The 22848-nt window shown below is 48.4% G+C and overlaps 1 protein-coding gene across 2 annotated transcripts in view; it reads right to left on the bottom strand.

Annotated features, from left to right (window-relative positions):
* The window catches only part of LOC146861727 (myb/SANT-like DNA-binding domain-containing protein 2), a 739320-nt gene that overhangs the window by 558111 nt on the left and 158361 nt on the right, over positions 1-22848 (bottom strand). The window lies entirely within an intron of this gene.

Genomic DNA, 22848 nt, shown 5'->3' with positions numbered 1-22848 from the left:
GTTTATTATCAGACATACAACTGCCAGGCCCTAACATCAATTGCACTGCCTAAAAGTACACAAAAGTATGATAATGACCATTGGGATAAATTATATTTGGAAATACATGGACTAACCAACTGAAACAGTAAGGAGTTAAAATACCAGGGATTAATGACTGACAACCGATTAAATAGAAAATCCATCATGATAGCCAGAAAATTAATGGACAAATCAATCATGGGGAGTGCTAATGAAATTTAAAGGCACCATGGGTAATCCTTTCAATCAGTTATCATAGTACATCATGCAAAACGTGTTCCCTTTTCAAATACAGCTCAACAATCTAGTTTCAGAATAAACATACTTCGAAACAATTAAAAGAAGCAATTATGAAAGCAACCTAGCGTCTTAAAAGAGTTACCCTCATCCAAGACACGTTGGTGAAATTATCTTTGCTAACTGTTAAGGCAATAACCGTACAAGGTTACATCTCTATGACAATAAGGTGCTTTCAAAACCAGCCGCCGAGGAGTACAGCCCACAGTGGAAATGTCTGGTGGAATAAAAGGCCTCTCTGGTGTTGTGTTGGACGCTCGCAGCTTGCTATACATCATTGGGAAAGATCTGAAAAGGATGCCTGGACATTGACTGGAGCTAAAATGGCATGCATACTGGCTCTCTGCGATCAGAACGAGAACGGAATGCCTAACAGACATCAGTTGCAGCAAATGCTTAAGAATTCAATCCTTCAATTTCCTTGAAAAGAATACCTGGCCTATTTACATGAAGGTCATTGCACAGAGCTACGAGATTAACACTCGTATGCTCTCTATCATCGCGGGAGATCACACGAGCAGACATTTCATCTGCCAGGTTCTATTTCTTATGCCACAATACTGGAAACGCATCCAGAGATTTCCAACCCACAGTGTTTGTTTTCTATCCCTGCCCTATGGCGCTCACACGCACCCGAGAGGCGCCCTCACCTGTTCATACCAGATAACAGATCAACTTCAGAAGTGCCGTCCTCCGTTAGCACTGTCGACCACTACCCTCACATGGGTGCCCGGCTGGGTCACCCTGTGAGTATTTTTTCTTCACTATAACGCACGGTGACACTTCTCACATTAGACAGTGCCCTACATCTTTCAGGTGTCCCTACTATTGTAGGTCCTGAAGAGACCCTTGCGCTGGACTGGCGAGACTTTAAGTAAGGGCTTCAAAAAATGCTACCGCCGGCTACAGCTTGCACTGCATGTGCGCGCTCATGAGCAGAGGCGCCATATGGCATTCCTCATACTCATTAAGCGCATCGCTCGTCGCACGCTTGATCGCGATCACTTTCAGTTTTGCGGCCGCACGACGGCCGCGCACGCACCACTCCTTTTATACTCTCCCTTGTTTTTTACTTTCAGCGCACGCGTGCAAACAACACCCGGACTTGCACCCACCCCCCCTCACTTTGACTTTTGTCGACTTGTTTTTATGGTGGTCACGGCGGGAAGACCAGCCTTCTGCCCCCAGCTTGTCAGGCTAGACACTGACTTCCCCACTGTCATCCCAGCGTCCTGTAACCCACGCCTCGCGCACCAATAAGACTTTATGCATTTAAATGTGGCGTGTGTGACTTATGCACTCATCCTTTTAAGGTCAATAAACTGCGTTCAATAGGCATGCAAAAAAAACAACTGTTAATAATCTTTTTACCATGACCCACCCAACAGGCCCCACTAGACACTGTGGGAAGCAAAAGATTCCTACGGGAAGCAAAAGATTCCTATGGCTGCCTCGAAAGAGTCAACACGCACAAAACAAGCCGGCTTTGGTACAGCCTGGAATCCGAAAGAACAAGTTACTTACCTTCGGTAACGATATATCTGTAAGAAACATTAGTTAGTTAGATTCCTCACCTTAGAATATCCCCCGGCGTCAGGCTGGATCCGGAAAGATTTTGTCACCAATACCCTTGCGCGTCCCTAGGCGCCGTCTGCGGCTCCGCGTCCGTCGTCGTGCACCGGAATGACGTTGTCGGAGTACTTAGATGCCGCGCTCAGTTCTTGTACATAGCTTTCCGCGCCAGGAACGCAGAGCCATGCAAGAGACCGACACTGATGCCAAACAATTCTAGGGCCCTGAAAGGGATAACCTCAACCCTAGATATCGGTTCGCAGAACGGGGAGGATGAGTGAGTCGGTGAGGAATCTAACTAATGTTTCTTACAGATACATCATTACCGAAGGTAAGTAACTTGTTCATCTGAAAGAAACACGTTAGTTAGATTCCTCACCTTAGAATAGATACCCCAGCAATACCAACCCCGGTGGTGGGTCTGCGAACCAAGATCACACCAGGAAGTCCTGGAGAACAGAACGGCCAAATAAGCCGTCTCTCCGGACTTGGCTGTCCAGGCAATAGTGTTTGGCAAACGTGTGCAGCGAGGCCCACGTTGCTGCCTGACAGATGTCCTGCAAGGGGACTCCCCGGCCCAGGGCAGTTGTCGCCGCCGTGGCCCAAGTGGAATGGGCCCTCAGCCATACAGGAGGCTCCTTTTCAGCCAAGGAATAACAAGCTTTGATACACAAAACGACCCACCGAGAGATGGTTCGCTTGTGTACCGCCCTCCCCTTCTTAGCGCCCACGTAGCCAACAAAGAGCTGGTCATCCTTCCGGAACTGCTTGGTGCGGTCCAAATAAAAGGACAGCGCCCGTTTTGGGTCCAGACGGTGAAGTCTCACTTCCTCTTTCGAAGGATGCGGAGGCGGAAAGAAGGTGGGCAACGTAACAGACTGCCCAATGTGGAAGGGAGTCACCACCTTAGGAAGAAAGGAAGGACGAGTCCTGAGAACAACTGTGTCCGGGTGGACAGAAAGAAAAGGAGGCTTAGAAGAGAGAGCCTGGAGCTCACTCACCCTTCTAGCAGAGGTGATGGCCACCAGGAAAGCAGTCGTAAGAGTTAGAAGACGCAGGGGACAATTATGAAGTGGCTCAAAGGGAGCGCACATCAGATACGTCAATACAAGATTCAAATCCCACTGTGGCATTACGAAAGGGACAGGAGGAAACATGGGAGTAATGCCCTTAAAGAAGCAAGAAACCACAGGGGATTTGAAAAGAGAAGGCTGATCAGGAAGCCGTAGGAAAGCAGAGATAGCGGAAAGATAACCTTTAAGAGTGCCCAGAGCAGAGCCCTGCTGGGCCATGGAAGGAAGAAAGAGGAGAACCTCAGAAAGAGGGGCGGAAAGGGGATCCACAGCCTTTGCTGTGCACCATGCCACAAATTTGTTCCACCTGCAGGCGTATACCGATTTTGTGGAGGGACGCCTGGCTGCCAGAATTACATCGCAGACTTCAGGAGGCAAGTCAAATTGCATCAACTGTCGCCGCTCAATCTCCACGCATGGAGGTGGAGACTGGACAGGTTCAGGTGGAGGACCGTCCCCTGCTGCTGCGACAGAAGGTCCTCCTGAAGAGGCAGTCGTATCGGGAAATCGATCGACAGACTGAGTAGCTCGGGATACCAGTACCTTCTTGCCCAATCCGGAGCCACCAAGATGACTTGGTCCCGGCCGCGTCTGATCTTCTTCAGCACTCTGGGCATAAGTGCTATAGGCGGAAAGGCGTACAACAGACCGCAACTCCACTCGCGACGAAAGGCGTCCCAGAGCGAGTGCCGCCTTGGAAACTCCAACGCGCAGAACTGCTGACATTGCGCGTTCTCTTCGGTGGCGAATGGATCTAACCAAGGCTCTCCCCACTGCCGAAAGAGGCCTTGCGCCACGTCCTAGTTCAGACGCCATTCGTGATCCATCATGCACCGGCAGCTGAGTTCGTCTGCTCTGGAGTTCAGAGAGCCCGCCAGATGATGAACCACCAGGGTGATGCCCTGATGTTTCAGCCATGTCCAGAGGTGCAGAGCCTCCTGACAAAGAGTCCACGACCCCACCCCGCCCTGTTTGTTGCAATACCACATGGCGGTGGTGTTGTCGGTGAACACCTGCACTACACTTCCCCGGACAGTGCAAGGCGGATCGCTCTCAGCTCCAAAAGGTTGATATGGAGCCGAGACTCCGCCGGAGACCAGAGTCCTCTGATCTCCGCCTTCCCCATGTGGCCCCCCGATCCCAGGAGGGACGCATCCATCACTACTACGTGCTCCGGTTGGGGTAGGGAGAGGGATCTGCCACTGACCCTATCATGGTCCGTGAGCCACCACTGCAACTGTCTTGCAGTGCCCTCCGAGATCAAGACATGGTCGGACAGGTTGCCCCCATGCTGGGCCCACTGAAACTTCAAATCCCACTGCGGAGCCCGCATTCGCCACCTGGCGTGATGCACTAACAGGATGCAGGAGGCCATCAGACTTAAAAGCCGCAGCACCAACCTGACCGAAACCCGGGACAGAGGCCGAAAGATGAATATCCCGGACCCGCTGTTCTGGAGGATAAGCCCGGAACTGCGCCGAGTCCAGAACCGCCCCGAAGAAGAGGAGCGTCTGGGAGGGACTCAGATACGACTTCGGCACATTGATTGGGAACCCCAGCAAATGCAGGAGGTCGGCTGTAGTCTGGAGGTGGGAGGCGACTTGCTGGGGTGAACCTGCCTTCAACACCCAGTCGAGATAGGGGAAGACTGGAACCCCCGATCGGCGCAGATAAGCTGCGACCACCGCCATCACTTTTGTGAACACCCGAGGGGCACTGGTGAGGCCGAAGGGGCGCACAGTAAACTGAAAATGCTCCTGACCCACCGTGAACCGCAGGTAACGCCGGTGGGCCGGCAGGACGGGGATGTGGAAATAAGCATCCTGCAAGTCCAATGCTACCAATCCAGTCTCCAGGGTCTAGGGCAGCCAGAACCTGAGCTAAAGTGAGCATCTTGAACCTCTCCTTCCGGAGGAAGGCGTTGACGCTCCTGAGGTCCAAGATAGAGCGTAGGCCCCCACGACCTACTTCTGGACCAGGAACGCGCTTGACGGCCCCTTTGGCCAAGAGGGCCGCAACTTCCTCCTGTAGAAGATTCAAGTGATCCCCCGACATGCGGTGGCACGGCTGGAGGGAGTAGCCCCTTCGGACGATTTGCAGCACCCACCTGTCCGAAGTGATGGAACGCCAGTGGAGCAGGTGATGGCAAACTCTGCCTCCCACTGGCGTGGAATGGGCCTGAAAGCACGGACTAGGAGGGCTTTGAGGCGGATGCTGCTGGGGTGGATGTGGATGGACCGGCACGTTGTCCCCCTGTACCGCCTCCGCAGAATCCACGTCCGCGTGGAGGTTGGTTCTGCGGCCTGTGGCTAGGTGGACGTGAGGGGGCGCCCCTTCCTTGGCCAAGAAAGGGGCGAAAAGTGGAAGGTTGCGGGTGCGGGCCAAGAAACCCAAGGACTTGGCCGTAGCCCTGAAATCCTTAAAGCGCTCCAGCGCACTGTCCGCTTTGTCGCCAAAGAGGCGACTGCCATCAAAGGGCATGTCCATGAGGGTGCTCCTGACATACCCGGAAAAAGTCGTGGACCGCAGCCAGGCGTGACAATGAAGCGCCACTGTGGTCAACATTGCCCTGCCTAGCGAGTCCGTCATGTCCAATCCATATCGGATGGCATACCGCGCTGCGTCCCGCCCCTCGGCAAGAGCCTGGGCGAGCTGTGTCCGGGCCTCCTCCGGGCACTGGGGCAGCACGTCCTCCACTGTATCCCACAGAGAGTGGGAGTAACAGTCAAAGAGACAAGCGGTGTTAATAGACCGCAGCCCCAAACTAAGGAAGGAGAACAGCTTTTTAACAAACTGCTCTAGTCTCTTGGATTTCTGATCCGGGGGAGCAGACGGGAAGGAGGTCTGGCAAGTAGAGGCCTGGATAACCAGGCTCTCAGGCTTGGGGTGTTGGGACAGGAAACTGGGGTCGCTCGGTGCAGGACGGTGGCGCTGGGCCACGTTCCGGTCCACAGGAGGTACTGTGGAGGGCTTGGACCAGGTGCCCTTCAGAATGTCCATCAGTGCTTTGTTAAACGGCAGCAGAGGCTCCGAGGAGCTTGCTGACGGTTGGAGCACTTCAGTGAAGAGGTTAGTCCTCACGTCCACAGTAGGTAGCTCCATCCCAAGGGATTCGGCTGCCTTACGCAGCACCACAGAAAAGGTAGCACCTTCCTCTGAAGCTATGGTCGGAGGAGAGATGAAGCCAGTGTCAGGGGAGGTGTCAAGGCCACTGGCATCCCCCAGCTCATCTGCCCAGTCCTGTGATAACTGATCCTGGCGGGCCAGAGGGTCATCAGACCCCTCCCAGTCGTCACCGTCATCCGATTCCTGGTAAACAGGCGGAATGATCGGAGCCGGGCGGAAGATGAAATGGTCACCCATCGGCGCCGGATGCGGCGCCGGACGGCGCCGCACCAGCGCCGGACTGGGACTGAACCGGGAAACTGCGGCGTCCGGTGGCGGCGCCGGCGCCGGCGGAGGGGTCGTGAGGTCGACCGGCACTGACTGAGATCCAGGCCTGGATACCGCGGGGACCTGCGGCGTCGGGACTGGAGTCTACGACGGCGCCGGGGCCGGAGCCGCCGGGTCGCTAGGCCTCCCAGCCGAGCCCAAAGGCGCGCCAGGCCCCTCATGGCCGAGAGGAAGTCACTGATCTCTGCCAGAGTCTCGTCAGTCCCAGGGACCGGCGGGTATGGGGACGGATGTGGCTCCTGCGGCTCCGATGGAGCCGCGGGGGTGGTACCACCCGGACCAGAGACCGAGTCGCGTGACCGGCGAGGATAGCCCGAAGAGCGATGTCACCTTTTGGACTTCTTACTATGCTTCGACTTACCCGAAGACTTGGAACCTGAAGAGCAGTGATGATTGCTGCGGCTCCGCGACCGGTCCCTCGACCTCCTCCTCGACCGTGAACGGCGCAGAGCCGAGTACCGGAGCTCGAGAAGCTTGCGGGACCGCTCCCGCCTAGCCTTCGAAGTCAAGGCCCGGCAGTCGAGGCACGACTCCGCATCGTGGTCAGCCCCAAGACAGTAAAGGCACCGGTGGTGATGGTCTGTTACCGACATCAGTCGGTGACAGGAGTCACAGGCTTTGAAACCAGGCATCCTACTGGCACCAGATCGAGTCGACGAGATTAGACAAAAAAGAGTCCAAAAAGTTAAGTCAAAAATTGACTAAAAGGGTATGCTCTTCCCGGATCGGCGCTGTCTGGCGCGGAAAAAAGAAGAACTGACGTCAGCGCGCGAGGGCGGCGTCTAAGTACTCAGATGACGTCATTCCGGCGCACAACGCCGATGACTGATGCGGAGCCGCAGACGACGCCTAGCGACGCGCAAGGGTATTGCTGATGAACAATCTTTCCGGATCCAGCCTGACGCCTGGGGATATTATAAGGTGAGGAATCTAACTAACGTGTTTCATTCAGATTGGCCAGCGCGGAAGAGTTTTTGAAAGTATCTTGTTTGCTTATTTATACGTGTCTAACGCATGATATCAATAAAGCACATTTTATCTTATTTTGTCTGGAAACTCTGAGGAATCTGGGAAGTCTGATGTCACGTATAACAATTTGGTTGGTCACTGTTTGTGCCTGTTCCAAAACACATAATTCAGAGCATTGCTGGTGCTTTACTACACATTGTCCTTGTGCATGACAGAACGTGCAACTCCTGTGCCCCTGATCACGTGCATTTAGTTTGAATTTAGTTTGAATTTTAGCTCAGGATTGGCAAAGTGCATTTTTCACTATATGTTGTGCTTTGCGCGTGTGTTCGTCAGTGCGCCTGCGGGGGCACCCAGAGTCGCCGTGCTTTACCGCCTTTGGTGGGGGCTTATTTCGAGACGCCTAGTTTAGCCATCCTCGCGGCCCCTCCCCCTCGTGCTGTTTCAATTTACATTTCAGTTGAGATTTGGTCATTGGAAACTCTTATTGGTGTGGGGGCCGCATCTGTGCCATGTACACCCGAGGATCACAACACCCCCTTCTTTAGGGCCTCTCTACCTGGCAGCTGCCATGATGTGTATATGCTTTTTGTTTGGACAGTCCGTGCAATGCTCCCGCTTTCTCTTTTCTCCTATCTCGTTTCCTCTTTCCATATATTTGTTTCCGGTCTCTGCCCACCGCTCTCTTAATCTCTGCCTAACTCTTTCTCTTTCAAACTCACTCTATTTAAATTTTACAGAGATGCATGTGCTTTGTATGGATGCGGGCAGAGAACAGTGGTGCAAGTTTTAAAAATAGTGTTGTGGTTGGGGCTGTTTTTTGTTGTTGTTAACTAATGCTTAGGAAAATATTTATTTACTTTTTTTGCATATTATATGGTAGTGTTATAGCATACATGGGCGCAGCTCCTTCCCATCAACCCCCTGTTGATGGGAAGGAGCCCCGCAGCCATCACACTCACTCCCGTACCCTCCTCCCATTCTCAGCCTTCAGCAAGAGCAAGCCTAACCGAGCCTCCTGCGTGCCCCTCCAGCACTGAGCCAGGCAGAGCGGGCACTCGATCTCCCCATGCTCGGGCAACCACCGTAGGGAGGGGGAGGTGGAAAAAACGGCTGCAGCCCTTCTCTGCCTCCGGAGACCGCTTCTCTGCTCTCTTGCTACAAATCCCCCTTTCCTGGTTTCTGACTTCCCAGGCTCGACGTGTGCAGCTTCACCCAGCTCCCACTCGCTGCCCCGACAGACTCGGAAGGGAGTGCACTTCTATAGCCCCTTCCCTAATTAGCATTTTTAGGTCTCGCCTCGCTATCGCGTAAGCGATCGCAAAGCGAGACTATAGTAAGGGGCATTTAAAAGTGCTCCGAAAAGCGGATTGCATGGCGAGCACGCGCACAATCACGCGCATCGTGCCGCCATGCAATCCGTTTGGCATCGCACTTCAAAGGGTCCGCTCCCCCGCCTGGAATGCGCTCCCGCGCCACGCTCCGCCGGGCTGGTCTTGTTTTACATGGACGCTCTCTGCTTCACTTTTTGTAAGAGTTGCTTGGTTTGTTATTAGTCACCTAGCGGAGGGATGCCCGTGCTGCACGCTCATCACTTGGATTAAAGTGGTGGTCAGCAGACCAGGAGTTTGAATTCAAGCAGCGCCGACTCTGCCATTTCCCCAAACGTTTTCCCAAACGTATTTACCATACATGAAGCGCAGGGACTCTGCTGTATGTTTGGCTACTGGCACGGTGGAGAGACGCCATTGCTGTTTGTCAACATAGAAGTGTTACTCAGGGCTATTGTAGGCTACGTGAGTGTTTCTCTCCTTCCCCGCCCTCGTTGGTTTTGTATTCCCTTCGTTGTGGTTTTATGGGAACTGTTCAATCCTCTGTCTCCGCCCATTAAATTTCTAATCACCTAAACCATAACCATGGGACTAAGGTACTTTTAAATGATTTCACGAATTGCGGGGTATATACTAATTTTTGACTGCTGAAAACAATAACAATTGTATTCTTACTTCACAGTGGAGTATAGACAGAGTAAGAATTGTATGGTTTTTACTGCACCTTTGTGTGTGAAGTGGACTGAGCATGGGAGGGCTCGTATGTGCAGTACTCAGCAGTGGAAAAGCTCTTTTCCCAAATATGCAGGGGAGTAGATTTACAGCAAGGCAGAGTCAGTGTTTTTTAAGGCAACCAACGCAGTCCGGGCAGTGGGCACTCCTCCACTCTCAGGAGTATGAACTCAGCTCAGGCAACTCTCCGGAGGTCTACCAAAAGTCTCCCAACATTCCCTTTTTATTACGCTGCTCACTCACTTCGGTCTGCAATAAACTCTGGCCTGGGGCAGGTATTATCCGACTGCTGAAACAATATGGACGGGAGCTTTCCTTTTTGCTGCTCTTTTACAATTCTGTTTGCGCATGTGTATCTGACATCAGTACAAAGAGCCCTTTTGGGAGTGTAAAATGACCACTATTTTAGTTTCCTATTCGTAAAGTTTCTATGTGTGAAAACCTCCCATAGTGTGTTCTAGGGTGGTAACGCCCTCAGCGTTTGTGAACACCCACACACTTACATGTCTGGGGTTATTTCAAACCAGGGCTTTAAGTGAGATTAAAAAACTGGGGGGAGGTCTCTCAAAGGGGAGTGGCCAATGTAATTAAGGGCGTGGCTTAAAAACACGTAAACTAAAAATCTGTGCTTAGCATAGTGTGCCGACCGCCTTGTATTTTGCTGTTTGTCATTGCATCCAGATATACGATACAAGTAACATCATATCTACAAGTCAGGACTATTGGCTTTGTCAATGGTGGTTAGTTGCATAAGATATACATGCAGCTAGTATGGCTTGTATAGAATATTGAAAAAGCTTCCACTTAAAGCCCTGGTGACACCACCACAACGTTGCTGCTCCTAAGTTTAAAAAAGAGAAGGGAAATCCAGCGAGAAAGTGACTCTCTTGAAAGGATTTCCCTTCTCCTACACCTCTCACCTGGCATGACATCATGCCATGACTTCTCCGCTAGTGAGGAGTGAGTAGTGTGAGCACACGCACATCGATTGTGCTTGCTGTCACTGTAGTCCCTAAAAAAACGGACCGCCTGTGCACAAAACAGAGCCTGATAGAGACCCATTTCAGGGTGGCAAAGCATTGCGATCACCCCTAAAAAAAAGTAGTGGGGTATCGCAAAAGAGGTTCCTCCATTGGAAATATTTTTTTTTCAGTGGTGGAAATAAAGTTAGTGCGTGTGTTTGCACTTGCTCTGTTTTCCACGTGCAAAACAATAAAGCTGTATATTTAGTTTGCATCATGCGATTCATTTGGAATGAGGTAGCAGATTGGGATCGGAGGACTGCAAACATGGCACCCTCTGTGACCTGGAAGTATTCAATAATCCAACTGGGCACGTGACTTCCAAGAAGCCCAGTGTTGAATGGGACACGTGCAGCCAGCCGTGGCTTTCCAGGCAGGATCACTTTGCATGTGGACCCTGCGAGTTTCTCTGGTTGGATTGACTTGTGTGAGCCCATCATAGGTGCTCCGTGTGTTTGTTCTTGTCCACAGCATAAGACTCTGCTGAACTAAGGTTACAATCAATATCCATCTCCACCTAAAGCAGACCGAGGCCCAGGGCATGGCTCCTGCCCCTCTCAAGCTATAGAGAAAGAGCTGGTGGCACTTGAGGAGTACAGGTGTAACCTGCACCCCTGACCGAGTAGCCTACTCTACCAATGCCCTCTCTTGCCAATGTCTGCCATGCCTGGGTGCTTTGTGTCTAGAGTTAGGTAAAGTGTGCCTGGAGGGTGATATGGTGTCCTCTCTAAGGACATGCCGTCTGAAGAACAGAAAAATAACTACCGCTGGCTCTGCTACTTGGAAGTTTTGCCTGCACACCTCCCATGCCATAAAGCTGATATCAGCTCAGTGTAGCTGTCTTTTGTGAGGCCCAATGCACCCCTGTGGCCATCTGTGGCCTGCATTCTTGTTCTGTGTCAACAAATGTCTAAACAAAAAAAGAACACAGTCTCCTTGTTGCAGAAGTGAGCAACGGCAAAATGATGCATACATATAAAATGTGTCGCTAACTGGAAGATTTCAACTGATGTAAATATCTGTCATCAGTTACCAGACACCTCACACCAAGAGTACATTTAAGCTAACTTTACGTGCACATGTCCACATCTCTCGTGTATTGACACAAGCATTATATATTTGGTATGGTAGTGCAGTTTGCAAGCCACCCAGAGTGGTTGTTGAAATCCAGTCGTGAGCCACCGCAACAACCAGTGGTCTGGCCTTCAGTAGTATAGTAGGTGCAGGGGCGCCGGCGCGAGTGGCCCACTTCACCCCAAATATTTCAGGTTTTGGTGACAAACAAGGGGATTCGGGGCCCCTGCTCCTTTCTTGCGTCAAGGCCCTTGGCACCCTTGCCATATCACCGTCAACAACATAGACACATAACATTGGTGACAATAACATAAAACTGTGTTCTGAGATGCTTTCGTCCTAGGTCTGCGAGGTACCTGATCTGCAGAACTATTTAAATGGGGGTTGGGCTAACCAGTGAGCACCCTATCCCAAGTTGCATCCCTGCAGGTTGTTAGTAATTACAGATAAACAACAAAACCTTTATCAGTGGAGTTCAACTGTCCGCTACCTTGCTATTTGGATTACTTCCACTGGCTAGTCTGTCTGTAGGCTTATCTGTTATCTCCTCATCTATCCATGTACTTTATTTTGCCCCTTTGCCTGGATCTGTTCATATTTCATCACACCAGGCCATCAAAGTTGTCTTTGCTTTTGAGGGACCTGAACTGATGCAACCTTCTTAATGCTGCTGTGTGATATACTCCTGAATACAGCCCCAGGCCTTCTTAAATACCTCTGAGTCTCCACTTCACTGCATCATCGTATTTCCTCACTTATTGCATGGGAATCGGGGCTAAATGTATTCTGGACATATTAAGACTGTTTTTCTGCAGTGTCACAGGCATCATATCCTCACAAACAACAGTGTCCCTGGCCTACTAATTAAACAAGCATTTGCAATGCAATAGGTCTCGCATTTTAGAAACTTTGACCTATTGGTATTGTAAATGACAATGCCTTTTATTATTGCAGGTTTTTTAAAACACATAAAAGGCATTGTCATTTACAATGCCAATAGATCAAAATCTCGCAATTGCGAGACCTATTGCATTGCAAATGCTTGTTCTTGCCCACGCCGGGACTCAAACCTTAATTACCGCCGCTGCGCTTTATTTTATTCCCCCACCTACCCCGAGTTTTGCTGTTCCTTTACATTTAAATGTACTTTCCCAGGAAGCATGAGACATTGCAGCCCCACATACTCCCCCCCCCCCCTCCTAAGCATAGCAGGGGCTTCAGGGGCCTCAGGTGTATAGGGGTGGGGGCTGCATGCCTTTCTTATATTCTACATGAGCCCGGTTTCATCTAGCTCCCCCACCCACCCCGTCGCTGCCATGTGTCCTCACTGTGTGTTTGTGTCAGTTTCTGTGTTTTTTTTTTATACAATGCAGCCCTGCTCTGTTTACTGGACCCTGCCTCACCCCATACCAGCACACAGGGAGTATGTACTACTTACCCACAAAGCAGCTTCCTTTCCTTTCTTATCTAGTCCTGCCAGATGCCCGATCCGCCCCAAGGCCATCTGTCAGATTTACCTCCTACCATTAATTCCTATAAAAAATAAAATACAGCTTGGTAAAAAACTGATCTTCACAGTTATTCCCCATTCTGCGGGAATTAACTTGTAACTGCATTTACTTGTGAAGTATTATGGCATTATACCAGTGTTTATGCACCATCACCTTCTTACTCGGAAGGGAGTGAACTTCTGTAGTCCATTCCCTAATTGGCATTTTTTTATTATATACCACTGTCTGGTGCACACATGGCTTTCCTGTTTATATTCTGCAGTGTAAGATGCTCTAGGCAGCCTACCAAAAAGCAGCATCTTAAATTATTTGACTATAATAGTTGTCCATATCACTTGGAGGTCAGGGTTTCTGCCATCCTTCTGGTGTGTGTACTCATCTGAAACGGGATTAAAGTGCAAAGATTGCATTGGTGGACAAATGAAAGCAAGGGGTTGCAGGGAGGTATCCTTTCTGATGGAGGCACATGGCTAGTGTATTATCCTTTAAAAAAAAAAAAGTTTTTATAGACACGTTTTTATCGATGTTTTTTTGGGGGGGGGGGGGGTTAGGGGGTCAGGGGAGGCTACCTTCATTAGGTAAGGGGGGGCAGTGTCTAGTAGTGGTGGTACAAACTTATTATGGTTGCACTTCCAGAAATGTAGCCTGCGCGATTGCTCAGTAATTTTAATATTCATGTACATCTAAAAGTGACAGGTTCACATCGCCTCAAAATCAGTTCAGCCTTCTATGCTTACGGGGGTCAGTACATTGAGCACCATTACAGCTACTAAGCTTAACTAACACCAGATATTTAATATGCAGAAAAGTGCTCCAAAGTGTTGTATTAAAAAAGGCACTCGAGTTACTGTTTTTATTCCTCTCAGATCCCACTTCCCCCACAATGTATTGGTAATTCAGTGCTTAATTTGTAAATAGAATAGTGCCAGGGCCCAAGGCATTGCTTACCAGGCCACTGCAGGGGACGCCTTTCCTTTCCATTGTGCCATATAAGCGTGTTTGTGCGCCTGAATCTTGTCCGTGTTTAGGCTGAGTCTCCAGAAACTGTACAGTAGGAAGTTTTGAAGTCAGGGCAGGTTGGGGATATCAAAGGGCCATAGCAATGTGGCTGTAATTGTTTTATAACTCGCCAGAAATCAGACACCCTTGTGTTAGTAGCTTCCAAAATGGCTGGGGTTCGACAATTTGTTGCTGTTTATGCCCTGCTGTAACAAGCATTTGCATTTACGCGAGTTTGAATAATTGGAATTGTAAATGACAATGCCTTTTGTTTATGTTTTGAAACATACATAAAACGCATTGTTATTTACAATGTCAATAGCTCAAACTCGCGTAAACACAAGAACTATTGAATTGCAAATGCAATAGGTCTCGCATTTACAAGAGATTAAGCTATTGGCATTGTAAATGACAATGCCATTTATTTATTGGTTTTCAAAACCAACACATAAATAAAAGGTTTGTCATTTACAATGCCAATAGCTCTAACTTTTGCAAATGCGAGACCTATTGCATTGTAAATGCTTATTATCAATTAATTACTTGTCCACAGGAGCCGCTGTTTCTGAGTATAATACTAATATGAAAGGGCAATATATTCAAGCTTTGTTAGCAATATCCAAATGACACACCAAGCTACTGTACTTGGCCACAGGAGCTGAGCAGATCGCATGTTTTTGCATTAACCAGTTCAATACTCAAGGTCTTCAGAAACATACTGGTCATTTTAAGAACCACTTGTAACGAGGCCGATAGTGGAGCGAAAATGATTTGAGTTGGGACTTTGGAAATAAAGAAGAAAAGGAAAACACCAAAGGCACCCATTCACAATCTTTATTGTCCTCAGATTTATGAAGTGTAATTTAGCTTACAACTGGGTGGAAGTACTGGACCTCTGGTACCGCCACTTCAGTACACTTCTGGACCTGTGAAGGAGGACTGGTGTGCTGCTGATACTTATGCAGCCCTCTGAGTGGGGACAGGACACACCCTATAAATAGAGTAAAATTAGAGACTTATAGGTAAATTAAATAGCCCAATTGAAGTTGAACCAATATTACCATATTTAGGGGTGTGAGCACTAGCACTTACGTACTGTTTAGTAGTGGTAAACTGCACAGAGTCCTAATACCAGCAAAAACAAGGAAAGTGGATGAAGGAGGCAAAAAGATGGGGATGACCCTGCAGAGATGGCCATTTTTCAATAGTAATTTAAAAAAATAAGTAACTCCCCTTCAGTAATGCCTTATCTGGTATGGACTAGATCTAGCCTCAGCTTACTTACCTTAGAATTATCCCCAGGCCAGACAGGATCCGGAAATCTTCCTACAGCAGTACCTCTGTGCCCTGGTAGAGGGCGTTGAATGACTTCCTAAAGACGTCATCCACCAGATGTGACACTGTCAGAGTCCATACAAGCCCTGCGCTGATGTCAGTTACTTCCATGACTACTTTCCGCGCTAAAATGTGGAGCCACGTTTAGAAACTGCCATGGAAACCAAATGTCCAAAAATAAAGACACTTACATTAATTATCAAGGGTTAGTTTGTTTGTCCTCCTTTTCTTTTTTTTTCTTTTTTTTTTTTTTTTTTTTTTTAACATCCAACAAAAGGCATTAGGGTGCATAGAAGGGATCTGTAAGAACAGGATAATCAGTTTGTAGAGCGGGGAGGAAGGATGGGTCAGTAAGGAATCTGCTGTTAGATCTAGCCTTCACCAGATAAGGCCTTACCAAAGATACGTAACTTATTCATCTGATAGAGATGTCTAGCCACAGATTTCTTACCTTAGAATAGATACCTAAGCAATACCATCCTGGAGGAGGGTCTGCGAACGGATTCCAAGAAAGATGACCGACTAGGCTATCCAGTCCACAGAAGAGACAGCTTGCCAGGAAGGGGAGGAAGAAAACATCCCACCAGAAAACTCGGAGAGAACCCTTTATGGAACCAAATACACAGTTCAAAAACATAGGAGAAATTGCCACGGCAGAAGAACAAGACGAGTGGAAAGAACACTCCATATAAACATAGCACTACAACTGCCTTCGGAAGGTCAACCGGCCCAAGAGACGTAGGCAGAAGGACAACAGTTAAAACTACTGGGCCAAAGCTCTGAGCTATAGAAGTAGGTAAGGCAGAAAGCCACAACCAATAGCTGAAGAAAAGTATCGCGAGCAAAAGCAACACTTATGGCCATAGGCCCCATGAGCCAGAGGAATCACTTAAAGGGAAGGAAGCCCTCTGGGACTATGCAACCTCAATAAAAGAAGATATTAAACCATAGATAGAGAGGTATGAACATATATCTATATATATATATATAAACCATAAACATATATAGAAAATAAATCACACTGTAAAATAATATGTGGCCAAGAAGACTACATACAAATGACCACAATAGCAGCCAGGGGCCAAAGGTGAGACAATGGTGAGCTGGAAACCAGCCACATGGCCCAGTCTAAAGGAAGAGGGGACTGTGGAAGTCACACACCCAGGAAAATCAAAGAAGCAGACAGAAATAGTGCTACAGACTGAACAGGTACAAGTATGCAGTTGAGAGAATTGAAAAGAAAAACACAGGGGTAAAACAACTCTGCTAGGATAGAGAAATAAAGACCACAATGGAGGACTGTAAAAAGGATTGAGTTGAACAGAGTCAACACATTTGAGGCCTATTAAGACAACAAGTGCAAATCGTAAAAGAAATTAGTATTGAATGACCAACGCCAGAAATAAAGATCTTAACCAAAGGGTCAGTGTAAAGAGCTGAATTAACAGAGTGGCAGCGCCCACAGCCTAAGAAGCATGAAGGCCAGAAGCAAAGGAAAGGTCTTGTGTGCGTGGGACAACCCGTGCCTGGCCAACAAGCCAGAGAACAACGTGAGTGAGGATCCAAACGTCATCCAAGATCGTACTAGTTATGCATCAGTACAAGGGAGAAGAACCCACAAAGGGGTTAGAACTGCAACAGCGCTCACAAAAAATGGAGGAAATTCCCCGGAAAAGAATCCTAAGGGATCACAAACCTCCATACGGCCAACCCAGAGTGGATGGGTAAGGGACACATGTCCGAGAAGAGTGGAATAAGAAAATTACCCATAAACCCCCTAAAAGGGTAGAAGGCACATCTGAAGAACAGCCAGGCCAGGAACGAAACGATGGGGTTGGTTTTGGAGCAATCAAGAATATGGCTTCAATCAAAAAGTGAAAGCAACTGCAGCTTAGCGCAAGGCAGAAGAGAAAAAACAAGCCATGCAGAGGAATAGAAGGGGTAGGGCGGCAGAGTTCGCCACCCATGCCAAGATACGGACGGAACCTAAGAGAGAGCGGGCAGGGGCAAGTCTCACCCAAATATAGCGAGAACTAGCACAAGAAGTGCTAACACCTGAAGAAAGAAATAAGAAACACCACTCAGGGCAGAAGAAGACAAAGAACCGGAGGTCAAGAACCATGCCCCTCCCTTTGCATCTGCTAGGGTAGAAGGGCATCAGAAAGAGTGTAAGGAAAGAACCCCCTGGCCAGTGCGCAGAAACCCTCAATGAATGGGAAGAAGAGGGGAGCAAGAAGAGTCCCCGTGCACCATCTTGAGATTTTCAATTGTGCACCAAGCACGCATGTGGAGTCCCCTATGAGAGGGTACTATGGTGGCAGAAACATATTGAGGAATCCCTGAATAGCATACAGACAAAGTACCCTGTCAGACAGTGAACAAGGCAACAGTGCATCGGCACAATACCATGAAAACACCCCAATCAGAACTTGGGTAGAGAGCAAAGAACACTGTGCAGCCACTGGTGTAGACACCAAACAGGGTCAGAAAATAAGACTCGTCACAGAAAACAACCAGGGACCTCAACCTGTCATCAAAAATGCCCAAAAAAGAAAATACCTGCCGGGGCAGGGAACCACACTGGACAGCACACAGAGGGACGAGTAAAAAGAAGCCAACTGGCACCGCCCTATAACAGCTGCCAGAGAAAGGAATGCAGGAGACTGTTCCCAGTCCAACCGATAATGGGGGGGGGGGAAGAGGACAGTGTGGCAATTGGGTATTAAGATTTCGTCCTATTCAGACTATCCCGAAAACAGTGTGAAGCGGAGTCAGCTTGAGAGCCAAACAGATATTGACCATCGGATGGCATGTCCACTGTAGGACTTGGCCCTTTTTGCAGGGTCATCCCTGAACTTTTTGCCTTCCTCCTATTTTTTTCTGGCCTGTTGGCTATTTTTTGACTCTGAGCACATTACCACTGCTGATCAGTGCTAAAGAGCCTATGCTCTCCCTATTATAAATTGATGTATGGATTAGTGATTCCACGATTGGGTATATTTGATTCACTGTCAGACCCTAGTCCAGTGCACAAGAGGTGCCCGGGGCTTGTGAGTCAAATGCTGCTGGTGGGCTTGCAGCACTGGTTGTGCCACCCACAGAAGCAGCCTGAAAACGTGTGTCTCAGGTCTGCCATCGCAGAGCCTGCGTGAAGTCTCGCACTGCCATGTCGACTGGGCAAGTGCACCCACTTGCCAGTCCCTAAACCTTCCCTTTGCTTCATATCAGACACCCCTATGGTAAGCCCAAGGGCAAGGTGCATTGTATGAAATAGGTAGGACAAGCCCTGATGTGTGTGGCATGTCCTAATAGTGAATTATAGCCATTTTCGTTTTTCACTATTGCAAGGCTACCTGTTCTCCATAGGCCAGAATGGGCAGTTTATTACATCTTATAATCCTAAACTGACTCAGGGAACATGGTAGAAATTCCAGTTTAGTATGCCTGAACTCAGAATGATAAAATACATAATTTAGTGAAGTTGGTTTTAACATTCTGTGTTTGAAAATACCACTTTTAGAAAGTAGGTATTTTCTTGTCTAACCATCCAAACCTGCCTTTAGGCTGTGTATTCCTTGTCTGGAGTTTGAGTGACAGGGGCTGGGGAATTCCAGGAGGCTGGGGAATTCCTGGAGACAGGGCGAGTCAGCACAGGGCTGAATAGAGAGATTTGCATCTAGATGGGAGGGAGGAGTTGGACCTGAATAGGACAGTGCCTGCCCCCCACAGTGCTGGCTCCACCCCCGGTGGTGCGTCTGATGTTTCTGCCCTGCACTGTGAAAGGAGAGAAGGAATCATGTCAACAAAGTGCTCCAGGGCTGTGCTTGTCCTCCACAATGCTGGCTCCACCTCCTGTGGGGCGTCTGATGTTTCTACCCTGCACTGTGAAAGGAAAGAAGGAGTCATATAAACAGAATGCTCCAGAACTGGTTTGGACTGGGCAAAGGCCGCTCTGCCCTCAGAGGACAAAGGATTTTGGGATATAAATATTGGGACCCTGATCCCAAGAAGAAAACAAGTTACTTACCTGTAACTACAGTTATCCAGTATTGGTATCTTTCATAGATTCACATGCCTGAATCATTCCCCGTCGCCGAGGCGGGAGTCCCCGGTAAATAAAAAAGTAGTGCCAAAATGTTAGTAGTAGTAGTAGGCCCAAAGAAAAGGCCTAAAGCCTATATCTTAGTAGCCTATCTACCTCATTATGCAAAAGAAACCAAGAATTTGGTAACAACCAATCAGACACCAGCACCCTTCTAGAACCCTCTCAGCAGAGCCAGTTCTCCTCAGATTTTCGTAGCACAAGTGGGAAGTAAACGTCCCAAAATATATAGAATTGACTCTACGGGGTGGCGGGTGTGTGCATGTGAATCTATGAAAGATACCAATACTGGATAACTGTAGTTACAGGTAAGTAACTTGTTTTCTTATCCAGTATTGGGGTATCTTTCATAGATTCACATATCAGAATAGCGAGCAGTATATCAAGTATACAGTCGTTTGCGGATGGTGGGAGACTAGTGCTGATACTCCCTAGTTGCATCCACAGCTTGTTAACAAGAGGTATAAGAAAAAGAACCTTAAAATTCGAAACATGCAATCTATAAAGAGAAAAAAGCATGTAAAGCAATGACATTAAAATGATTATTGTAAAACATTGCATTGTCATACCAAAATATAGCAACAGATTACATGTTAAAAGTATGAAAAAGGGTACCTGAAAATATCTCAAAGAAACAGATGTCGCAGGACAGCTTGTCCAACTGCTGCATCGTCTCGATGCGTAGATTGGAGGCAGTAATGTCTCGTAAAAGTGTGGACATTTTTCCATGTCGCAGCACGGCAGATATTTTCTAGAGTCACACCAGCAAACAATGCTGTAGACGCTGCTACTGTTCTCGTGGAATGGGCTTTGGGTTTCCGTAACAATGGCCTGTGAGCTTTGTCATGGCAGAAAAGGATTGTAGATGCTATCCATCTGGCAATGGTGGATTTTGTCACCGCCCTTCCCAGGGTAGTTTGGCCATAAACCACGAACAATTGGTCGGACTTTCTAAGTTTCTTTGTTTTTTTGAAGATAGAATTTAAGACATCTCTTGATATCGAGAGAATGTAAGGCTCATTCCACTGGAGTAGATGGGTTAGGAAAGAAAGTTTTTAACGTCACTGGTTCATTAAGATGAAACTGTGACGGCACCTTAGGGATAAATGTTGGATTAGTTCGGAGGTGCACGTAGTCTTGAGTGAAGTGTAGAAAAGGTTCCTTTATAGTAAATGCCTGAATTTCACTCACTCGTCGAGCTGATGTTAAAGCCAGAAGTAAAGCAACCTTCCAGGTAAGGAATTTGAGGTCAGCCTGGTGGATAGGCTCGAATGGATGCTTCATTAATTGCATTAAGACTGTGTTGAGTTCCCATTCCGGTGGCGGAAGTCTGACCGGAGGAAACTCCCGGAAAAGTCCTTTCATAAACTACTTAATTAAAGAGGATGAACAAAGGGAAGGGCCATGAGCACCCTTTCTGAATCGAAAGTGGACTTTGACGGAAGGGATAAAAAGTCCAGATCTTGCCAGGTGTAACAAATAAGGGAGGATCTGTTCTACAGGAGCGTCCACCGGGTGCACCTGGTTTGCTTCACACCAACAGCAAAACTGTTTCCATTTCAGACGGTAAGTTTTTATCGTGCTGTGGGCTCGTGATTTCGTTAATATATCCCTACAGTCTTGAGGGATATCCAGGTCCTTAAACTCTAAGAAGTCAGGAGCCATGCGTGTAAATGTAGGGACCGAGGGTCTGGGTGGAGAACCTGACCTCTGTTCCTTGACAGCATTGTGGGCGTCGGGAGAAGACTGATCGGCTGGTCCTGTGATAGTAATAGGAGCTCCTGAAACCAGTATTGGCGTGGCCATCTGGGTGCAATCAAGATGAGACGACAGCCCTCCAACTTCATTTTGCGTATGACCCTCGGTATTAGAGGTATCTGGGGAAAAGCGTAAGCACAAATCCCTGACCATCGCATGGACAGGGCATTCCCCCTTGACCCCTGTTGAGGGTATCTGCTGGCATAAAAGCGGCATTTCTTGTTCTCTTTTGTGGCGAACAAATCCAGTGGCGGTGTTCCCCAAGCTCTGAATACTCTGAGCACTTGAGCTTGCTCTAGCTCCCATTCGTGGCAATCTGATTGGGATCTGCTGAGCGTGTCCGCTAATGTATTGCAGAGACCTCTGACATGTTCTGCTCTGAGGGTTATGTTGTGGAGTGTGACCCATTCCCACAACTCCTGAGCCTCTGTGGACAGAGTTGCTGATCTTGTCCCTCCTTGCTTGTTCACGTAAAACATGCTGGTGGTATTGTCGGTCCGAACCCGAACCGAAGAACCTGCAATCCTTGGAAGGAAAGCTTGCAGAGACAGGAAAATTGCTCGCAATTCCAGACTGTTGATGTGTTTGTTCTTGTACTCTGGAGACCACTTCCCCTGTATCTGTAAGTCTTGGAGATGACCTTCCCATCCTTCCATGGAAGCATCCGTAGTGAGGACAAAGTCTGGTATCTTCTGAATGAAAGTGAGCCCTTCTGCTAAGTTGGGTATGTGGGACCACCAACGTAGAGCGCTCTTTATGCCTGAAGTGACTCTGAGGATGTCGAAGGAACCCATCGCCTGCTGCCACTGAAGGTTTAACTCCTCCTGCAAGGGTCGCATCCGGAGCCATGCCAGAGGGACGAGGTGTATTGCAGAGGAGCACATCCCTAGGAGCGACGTGAACATCCGGACAGAAACTGACTTTCTTTTGGAAATCAGGATTGCTAACTTTTGAAGACGAACCTGCCGTTCGTGAGATAAGAATGCCTTGCAGCGGACGGTATCTAGCAGAGCTCCCAGGAAAGGAAGGATCTGCCTTGGGTGTAATTGAGATTTGCTCCTGTTGATCGTAAGCCCCAAAGAGTGGAACAGACTAAGATGTTGTCACGGCAGTCTTGACTGAGCTTTCCGAAGGACCATTTATCAACCAGTCTAAATACGGGAAGACTTGGATTCCTTGGGATCGTAACGCTGCTGCCACTGGAGCTAGGCACTTCGTAAATATCCTTGGGGCAGATTTTAACCCAAATAGGAGCACTTTTAACTGGTAATGGGCGCCAGCCACTGTGAAGCGAAGATACTTGCGATGCTTCGGATGTAGTGGGATGTGAAAGTAAGCGTCTTCCATATCTAAAGAAGCTAGAAAATCTCCCTCGTTGAGGCAACTTAGAATTTCTGCCAGAGTGACCATGCGAAATCCCTGCTTCTTGAGGAATCTGTTCAGATTGCGAAGGTCTAAGATTGGACGCCACTCCCCTGATTTCTTCTTGATGAGAAAAAAGCGGGAATAGAAACCCGTCCCCTTTTGAAGTGCAGGAACCTTCTCGATTGCGTTCTTGAGGAGCATCGTTAAAGCTTCTTTGAATAATAAGTGAAGACG

Source organism: Triturus cristatus, chromosome 3_1 (assembly GCF_964204655.1).
Source record: "Triturus cristatus chromosome 3_1, aTriCri1.1, whole genome shotgun sequence".
NCBI lineage: Eukaryota > Metazoa > Chordata > Amphibia > Caudata > Salamandridae > Triturus > Triturus cristatus.
This window is presented reverse-complemented; position numbering and strand designations above follow the sequence as displayed.